The sequence below is a fragment of the Zea mays genome, chromosome 8 (assembly GCF_902167145.1).
Source record: "Zea mays cultivar B73 chromosome 8, Zm-B73-REFERENCE-NAM-5.0, whole genome shotgun sequence".
Lineage (NCBI taxonomy): Eukaryota > Viridiplantae > Streptophyta > Magnoliopsida > Poales > Poaceae > Zea > Zea mays.
Window position 1 is genome coordinate 181,985,082 of NC_050103.1, and position 7,581 is coordinate 181,992,662.

At 42.6% G+C, this 7,581-nt stretch overlaps 1 long non-coding RNA gene across 1 annotated transcript; it reads right to left on the bottom strand.

Moving 5' to 3' along the window:
- Nucleotides 1-6,956: 6,956 nt before the first annotated feature.
- On the bottom strand, nucleotides 6,957-7,314 carry LOC103636672 (uncharacterized). The gene is made up of 3 exons (XR_558113.2): nucleotides 7,280-7,314; nucleotides 7,085-7,196; nucleotides 6,957-7,002 (listed from the first exon to the last, which is right to left on the bottom strand). It is a non-coding gene; the product is annotated as an uncharacterized lncRNA (long non-coding RNA).
- Nucleotides 7,315-7,581: the final 267 nt, after the last annotated feature.

Genomic DNA, 7,581 nt, shown 5'->3' on the forward strand with positions numbered 1-7,581 from the left:
GCCACCACTTGGTTTGTTTTTGCAAATCAAATTCATTTTCCTATCTCTAAGTCAAAACCACTTGTTTGGGCACATAGAGAGATAATCCAAGAGTGAAATTGATCAAGTGCCAAAAACTCCCCCTTTTTCCCATAATCAATAATTCTCCCCCACAAGAGACCAAATTATACAATAAGAGTATTTTGGACAAATCAAAAGTTCCAACTCTATTGTTTTTAAAATTCACAAGTGGTAGCTGATCCATTTGCTTTGGCCTTAATTTCTCCCCCTTTGGCATTAAGCACCAAAACAGGATCATTATTGGCCCATTAACCTCATTGCCTCACCAAAAGTGTCAATTAAGAGCAAAAAGGTAATGAGAGCATAAGTATGAACTTGGAAGTAATTACACTAATACCGGAGTGCAGTGGAAGTCTTTGCATTGTCCAAGTCCACATTTCTCTTTTAATGCACCTTTTAGACTACTCAAACAACCAGGTTAGTCTCAAAAGGTCAAGTTGTATCACATCTCCCCCTTAATATGTGCATCACTTGCATATGGACTTGTGAGGTTCGGGGATCACGTGTACAACTTGAGCACCACAAATAGATAACACATGTAGTAAATGCATACAGTAACATGATCAAAGGCATAGAACACATGTATGCTATAGATCAATCCAAGTTACGCGAATCTAAGACATTTAGCTCACTACGCAACCTGCAAAAGGTTTTCCCATCCAATGACTTGGTAAAGATATCGGCTAGCTGGTTCTCGGTGCTAATATGGTACACCTCGATATCTCCCTTTTGCTGGTGGTCTCTCAGAAAGTGATGCTGGATGTCTATGTGGTTAGTGCGGCTGTGTTCAACAGGATTATCCGCTATGCGGATTGCACTCTCATTGTCACATAGGAGTGGGACTTTGCTCAGATTGTAGCCAAAGTCCTGGAGGGTTTGCCTCATCCAAAGTAGTTGCGCGCAACACTGTCCTGCGGCAACGTACTCGGCCTCAGCGGTGGATAGGGCAATGGATGTCTGTTTCTTGGAACTCCAAGACACCAGGGACCTTCCTAGGAATTGGCACGTCCCCGATGTGCTCTTCCTATCAACCTTGCACCTGGCATAATTGGAGTCTGAGTATCCAATCAAGTCAAAGGTAGACCCCTTTGGATACCAAATCCTAAAGCAAGACGTAGAAACTAAATATCTAAGAATTCGCTTAACGGCCACAAGGTGACATTCCTTGGGGTCGGATTGATATCTAGCACACATGCATACACTTAGCATAATGTCCGGTCTACTAGCACATAAATAAAGTAATGACCCTATCATAGACCGGTATGCCTTTTGGTCAACAAACTTACCTCCTTTGTTGAGGTCGACATGCCCGTCGGTTCCCATCGGTGTCTTCGCGGGCTTGGCATCCTTCATCCCAAACCTCTTGAGAAGATCTTGAGTGTACTTCGTTTGGGAGAGGAAGGTGCCGTCCTTGAGTTGCTTCACTTGGAACCCAAGAAAGTAGGTCAACTCGCCCATCATTGACATCTCGAACTTTTGTGTCATCACCCTGCTAAACTCCTCACAAGACTTTTGATTAGTAGAACCAAATATTATGTCATCGACATAAATTTGGCACACAAAAAGATCACCATCACAAGTCTTAGTAAAAAGAGTGGGATCGACTTTCCCAACCTTGAAAGCATTAGTAATTAAGAAATCTCTAAGGCATTCATACCATGCTCTTGGGGCTTGCTTAAGTCTATAGAGCGCCTTAGAGAGCTTGAACATATGGTCAGGGTACCTGTCATCCTCAAAGCTAGGGGTTGTTCCACGTATACCTCCTCCTTGATTGGCCCGTTGAGGAAGCCGCTCTTTACGTCCATTTGAAACAACCTGAAAGAGTGGTGAGCGGCATAGGCTAATAAAATTCGAATAGACTCTAGCCTAGCTACAGGAGCAAAAGTCTCCTCGAAATCCAAACTTGCGACTTGGGCATAACCTTTTGCCACAAGTCAAGCCTTATTTCTTGTCACCACCTCGTGCTCGTCTTGCTTGTTGCGGAACACCCACTTTGTTCCCACAACATTTTGCTTTGGACGTGCCACCAGGCTCCAAACTTCATTTCTCTTGAAGTTGTTGAGCTCTTCCTGCATGGCCAACACCCAGTCCGGATCCTGTAAGGCCTCTTCTACCCTAAAAGGCTCAATAGAAGAGACAAACGAGTAATGCTCACAAAAATTAGCTAAACGTGAGTGAGTCGTTACTCCCTTGCTGATATCACCCAGAATCTGATCGACGGGGTGATTTCTTTGGATTGTTGCTCGGACTTGAGTTGAAGGGGCACGTGGTGCTTCTTCCTCCATAACTTGTTCTTCTTGTGCCCCCCTTGATCACACGCCTCTTCTTGAGGAACCTGTCCATCATCTTGAGTTGGGGGATGCACCATGGTAGAGGAAGATGGTTGATCTTGCTCCTGTTGTTCCTGTGGTCGCACATCACCTATCGCCATCGTGCGCGTTGCGGCCATTGGAACATCATCTTCATCTATGTCATCAAGATCAACTTGCTCTCTTGGAGAGCCATTAGTCTTATCAAATACAACATCTCTAGAGACTTCAACCAAACCCGATGATTTGTTGAAGACTCTATACACCTTTGTATTTGAGTCATACCCTAGTAAAAACCCTTCTACTGCCTTGGGAGCAAATTTAGAATGTCTACCTTTCTTCACCAGAATGTAACATTTGCTCCCAAATACACGAAAGTAAGAAACGTTGGGTTTGTTACCGGTAAGGAGTTCATACGAGGTCTTCTTGAGAAGGCGATGTAGGTAGAGCCGGTTTATGGCGTGGCAAGCTGTGTTCACAGCTTCCGACCAAAACCGCTCGGGCGTCTTGAATTCTCCAAGCATCGTTCTCGCCATGTCGATAAGCATCCTGTTCTTCCTCTCTACCACACCATTTTGCTGTGGTGTGTAGGGAGCGGAGAACTCGTGCTTGACACCTTCTTCCTCAAGATACTCCTCCACTTGTAGATTCTTGAACTCGGACCCATTGTCGCTTCTTATCTTTTTCACCTTGAGCTCAAATTCGTTTTGAGCCCTCCTTAGAAAGCGCTTTAGGGTCTCTTGGGTTTTTGATTTGTCCTGCAAAAAGAACACCCAAGTGAAGCGGAAAAAATCATCAACAATTACAAGACCATACTTACTTCCCCCGATGCTAAGGTAGGCAACGGGTCCGAAGAGGTCCATGTGAAGAAGCTCTAGTGGTCTTGATGTTGTCATGACATTCTTGTTGTGATGAGTGCTTCCCACCTATTTCCCTGCCTGACAAGCTGCACAAGGTCTATCTTTCTCGAAACAAACATTGGTTAGTCGTAACACATGTTCTCCCTTTAGAAGTTTATGAAGATTCTTCATCCCAACATGTGCTAGACGGTGGTGCCACAGCCAGCTCATACTAGTCTTAGCTATTAAGCATGCATCTAGATCGGCCTCCTCTTTCGAAAAATCAACTAAGTAGAGTTTGCCGTCTAATACACCCTTAAAAGCTAATGAACCATCACTCCTTCTAAAGACAGATACATCAACGTTTGTACAAAGACAATTGTAACCCATGTGACACAATTAACTTACAGACAGAAGGTTGTAACCAAGCGACTCTACAAGAAATACATTCGATATGGAGTGTTCGTTGGTGATGGCTATCTTGCCCAAGCCTTTAACCTTGCCTTGGTTCCCATCTCTAAAGATGATCGTATCCTGGGAATCCTTGTTCTTTACGTAGGAGGTAAACATCTTCTTCTCCCCCGTCATGTGGTTTGTGCATCCGCTGTCGATAATCCAGCTTGAGCCCCCGGATGCATAAACCTGCAAGGAATTTAAGCTTGGGTTTTAGGTACCCAACTCTTGTTGGGTCCTACAAGGTTAGTCACAATAGTTTTTGGAACCCATATGCAAGTTTTGTCTCCCTTGCATTTGGATCCCAACTTCCTAGCCACTACTCTTGCATTCTTACATGAAAGAACAAAAGAAGTTTTGAAAGCATGGAAAACAATAGTAGATTCATTGCACATTTTCCTAGACACATGATGCACAACATGATTTCTTCTAGGCCTACTTCTACCATGAACAAAAGTAGAACTAGAGGCAAACATTGCATGTGAATTAAAAGCATCATGATCATAACTCCTATTATAACGAGCATGATTAGCAATTTTTCTATCATAAATAAAAGCATGATTCCTTTGAGTACTACTAGCCATAGGGGCCTTCCCTTTCTCCTTGGTGAGAATGGGAGCCTTTTGGCTTGTTAAGTTCTTGGTTTCCCTTCGAAAACCAAGTCCATCCTTAATTGATGGGTGTCTACCAACGGTGTAGGCATCCCTAGCAAACTTTATTTTATTAAAATCATTTTTGCAAGTCTTAAGTTGAGCATTAAGACTTGCCACTTCATCATTCAATTTAGTAATAGCAATAAGATGTTCATTACAAGCATTAACATCAAAGTCCTTGCATCTATTGCAAATAACTATATGTTCTACACAAGATCTAGTTGCATTTGCCTCCTCTAGCTTAGCACTTAATTAATCATTTAAATTCTTTAAACTAGAGACAGATTCATGGCATGCAGACAACTCAAAGGATAACATTTCATTTCTTTTAATTTCTAGAGCAAGAGATCTTTGAACACTAACAAATTTATCATGTTCTTCATACAAAATATCCTCTTGCTTTTCTAAAAGTCTATCCTTTTCATTTAGAGCATCAATTAATTCATTAATTTTCTCTACTTTGGCTCTATCTAAACTTTTAAATAGACTAGAGTAATCTACTTCATCATCGGAGGAATCCTCATCACTAGAAGTAGAGTACTTAGGGGAATCTCGAATACTTACCTTCTTCTCCGTGGCCATGAGGCAAGTGTGGCGTTCGTTGGGGAAGAGCGACGACTTGTCGAAAGCCGAGGCCGCCAGTCCCTCATCGTCGGAGTCGGATGAGGAGTAGTTGGAATCCCATTCTTTTCCAAGATGAGCCTCGCCTTTCGCCTTCCTATAGCTTTTCTTCTTCTCCTTCTTCCCATGTCTTTCTTGTCCCTGGTCATTTTCATTATCGAGACATTGAGCAATAAAATGACCAGTCTTACCGCATTTGAAGCAGGAGCGCTTTCCCCTTGTTTTATTCTTGTTGGGGTACTCCTTGCGTCCTTTAAGTGTGGTCTTGAAGCGCTTGATGATAAGCGCCATCTCATCTTCGTTGAGACCGACAGCCTCCACTTGAGCTACCTTGCTTGGTAGTGCCTCCTTACTGCTAGTTGTCTTGAGCGCAACAGGCTGCGGCTCGTAGACGGATAGAGGGCCGTTTAAGGCGTCATCTACATACCTTGCCTCCTTAACCATCATGCACCCGCTTACAAATTTTCCGAGTATCTCCTCGGGCGTCATCTTTGTGTACCTGGGATTTTCACGGATAAGATTCACAAGATGGGGGTCAATAACTGTAAAGGACCTGAGCATGAGTCGGACGACGTCGTGGTCCGTCCATCTTGTGCTTTCATAGCTTCTAATCTTGTTGACCAAGGTCTTGAGCCTGTTGTAGATTTGTGTTGGCTCTTCCCCCCTGATCATGGCAAATCTTCCCAGCTCGCCTTCCACCAACTCCATTTTGGTGATCATTGTAGCATCGTTTCCTTCATGTGAGATCTTGAGGGTGTCCCAAATTTGCTTGGCGTTGTCCAAGCCACTTACTTTATTGTATTCATCCCTACAAAGTGAAGCTAACAAGACAGTAGTAGCTTGAGCATTCTAATGAATTTGTTCATTAATGAATACAGGGTTATTAGTGCTATCAAAATGCATCCCATTCTCTACAATTTCCCAAATACTAGGATGGAGTGAAAATAGATGACTACGCATTTTATGACTCCAAAATGAATAGTCTTCTCCATCAAAGTGAGGAGGTTTCCCAAGTGGAATTGATAGCAAATGAGCATTTGAATTAAATGGAATACAGGAGTAATCAAATGAATAGTTTTGATTGACCGTTTTCCTTTTTGAAGAGTCGTCGTTGTCGTCATGTGGTGAAGAAGACGAGGCATCGCTGTTGTAGTAGATGATCTTCTTAATGCGCCTCTTCTTCCCGTCCCTCTTCTTGTGACTCGATCCTGAGTCACACTACACCAAAATAGTAAACTTCCTAGAGCCTAAACCCTAGGAAGTTAGGCCTAAACTCTAGGAAGTTAGCGAAACTCTCGGAAGTTAAGCCATCCCGTCGGAAGTTTGGCTCTCGAAATTTTTTTGTCGGAAGTTAAGTTAACTTCCTAGAGGGCTCTAGGAAGTTAGCTAACTTCCTACGGCTTAATAAGCCTCTCGGAAGTTAGTAGATTCTCGGAAGTTAGTAGTTTCACGCCGTCAGCGCCGTCAGCCGACTAACTTCCTACGAGTAACTTCCTACGGCTTACTGTAGCCCCTAGGAAGTTAGCTGGCTAACTTCCTACGACTTACTGTAGCCCCTAGGAAGTTAGCTAGCTAACTTCCTACGGCTGACTGTAGCCCATAGGAAGTTAATAAGCCTCTAGGAAGTTAATTTGACCAGCATTACAAATGCTGTTTATATTTTACACCACATTCCACAACATAACAAGTATATCAACAGCTATATAGCACAATATATTTTCGCATAAAACATCTCACACACAATCACATAACAATATTTAAATCTATAGTCTCATCAATTACATCACAAAAGTCTCATCCATAGTCTCATCAATTACATCACAAAAGTCTTATCCATAGTCAAAATAAGATATATCTCATCATCCAGTACTAATAAGAGACAATATCTCATACATAGTCATAATAAAAGTCTCAAGTATCAGAACACAATAACATGGAAGCTCACGGTCGCCGATCACCATCGGGTTACAGTGACGAGTGATGGTCGATACCTCCACTAGCGAAGAGGGTTTCAACAAAGTCTAACCTATCTTCTCGTTCATGCGTCGGCAAGGTAGCTGGAGGGGTCTAATATACATGTACAAATGACATTTGCTGAGTTACATCATAATATAACTAACAACAAGTAAATGATGATGAATTTGCATACCTGATGTTCGGTAGATGGAGATGTAGGTATAGGTGGAGGTGAAGACCAAGGATAATGAACGGGAGGTGGTGGGGGGCACCGGGACGTGTATCCCTTGGGCCTGTGCTAGTTGCTACAAATTTCTCGAACTCATTCAAATCAGCGTTTTAAATCAATACATATCTTAAAGTGAAAGCTATTATCTTTTGAACTTACTTGTATGAGTGTTTGCTGTTGTTGAATCTGTGTAGCATAATATTCATGTTGCGTAGCTTGTTGCTTCAAGTAATCCTGATGTCGCCTAAGTTCTTCTCGCAGTTGCTCCACTTCTGCTGGATCTTGAGTGGAGCGACGGGAGCTACGAGCAGCAGACCTCGATGAACCTCCACGCTGAACCCTCACCTGGCTCGAGTCGATGACGAATCTTGAAAATGAATAGTTTTTGTTAATATGCTGGGTAAAAGTAGCACTCTGAATAAATTCTTCAAGTCAATAATGATTAACAAGATATATATACA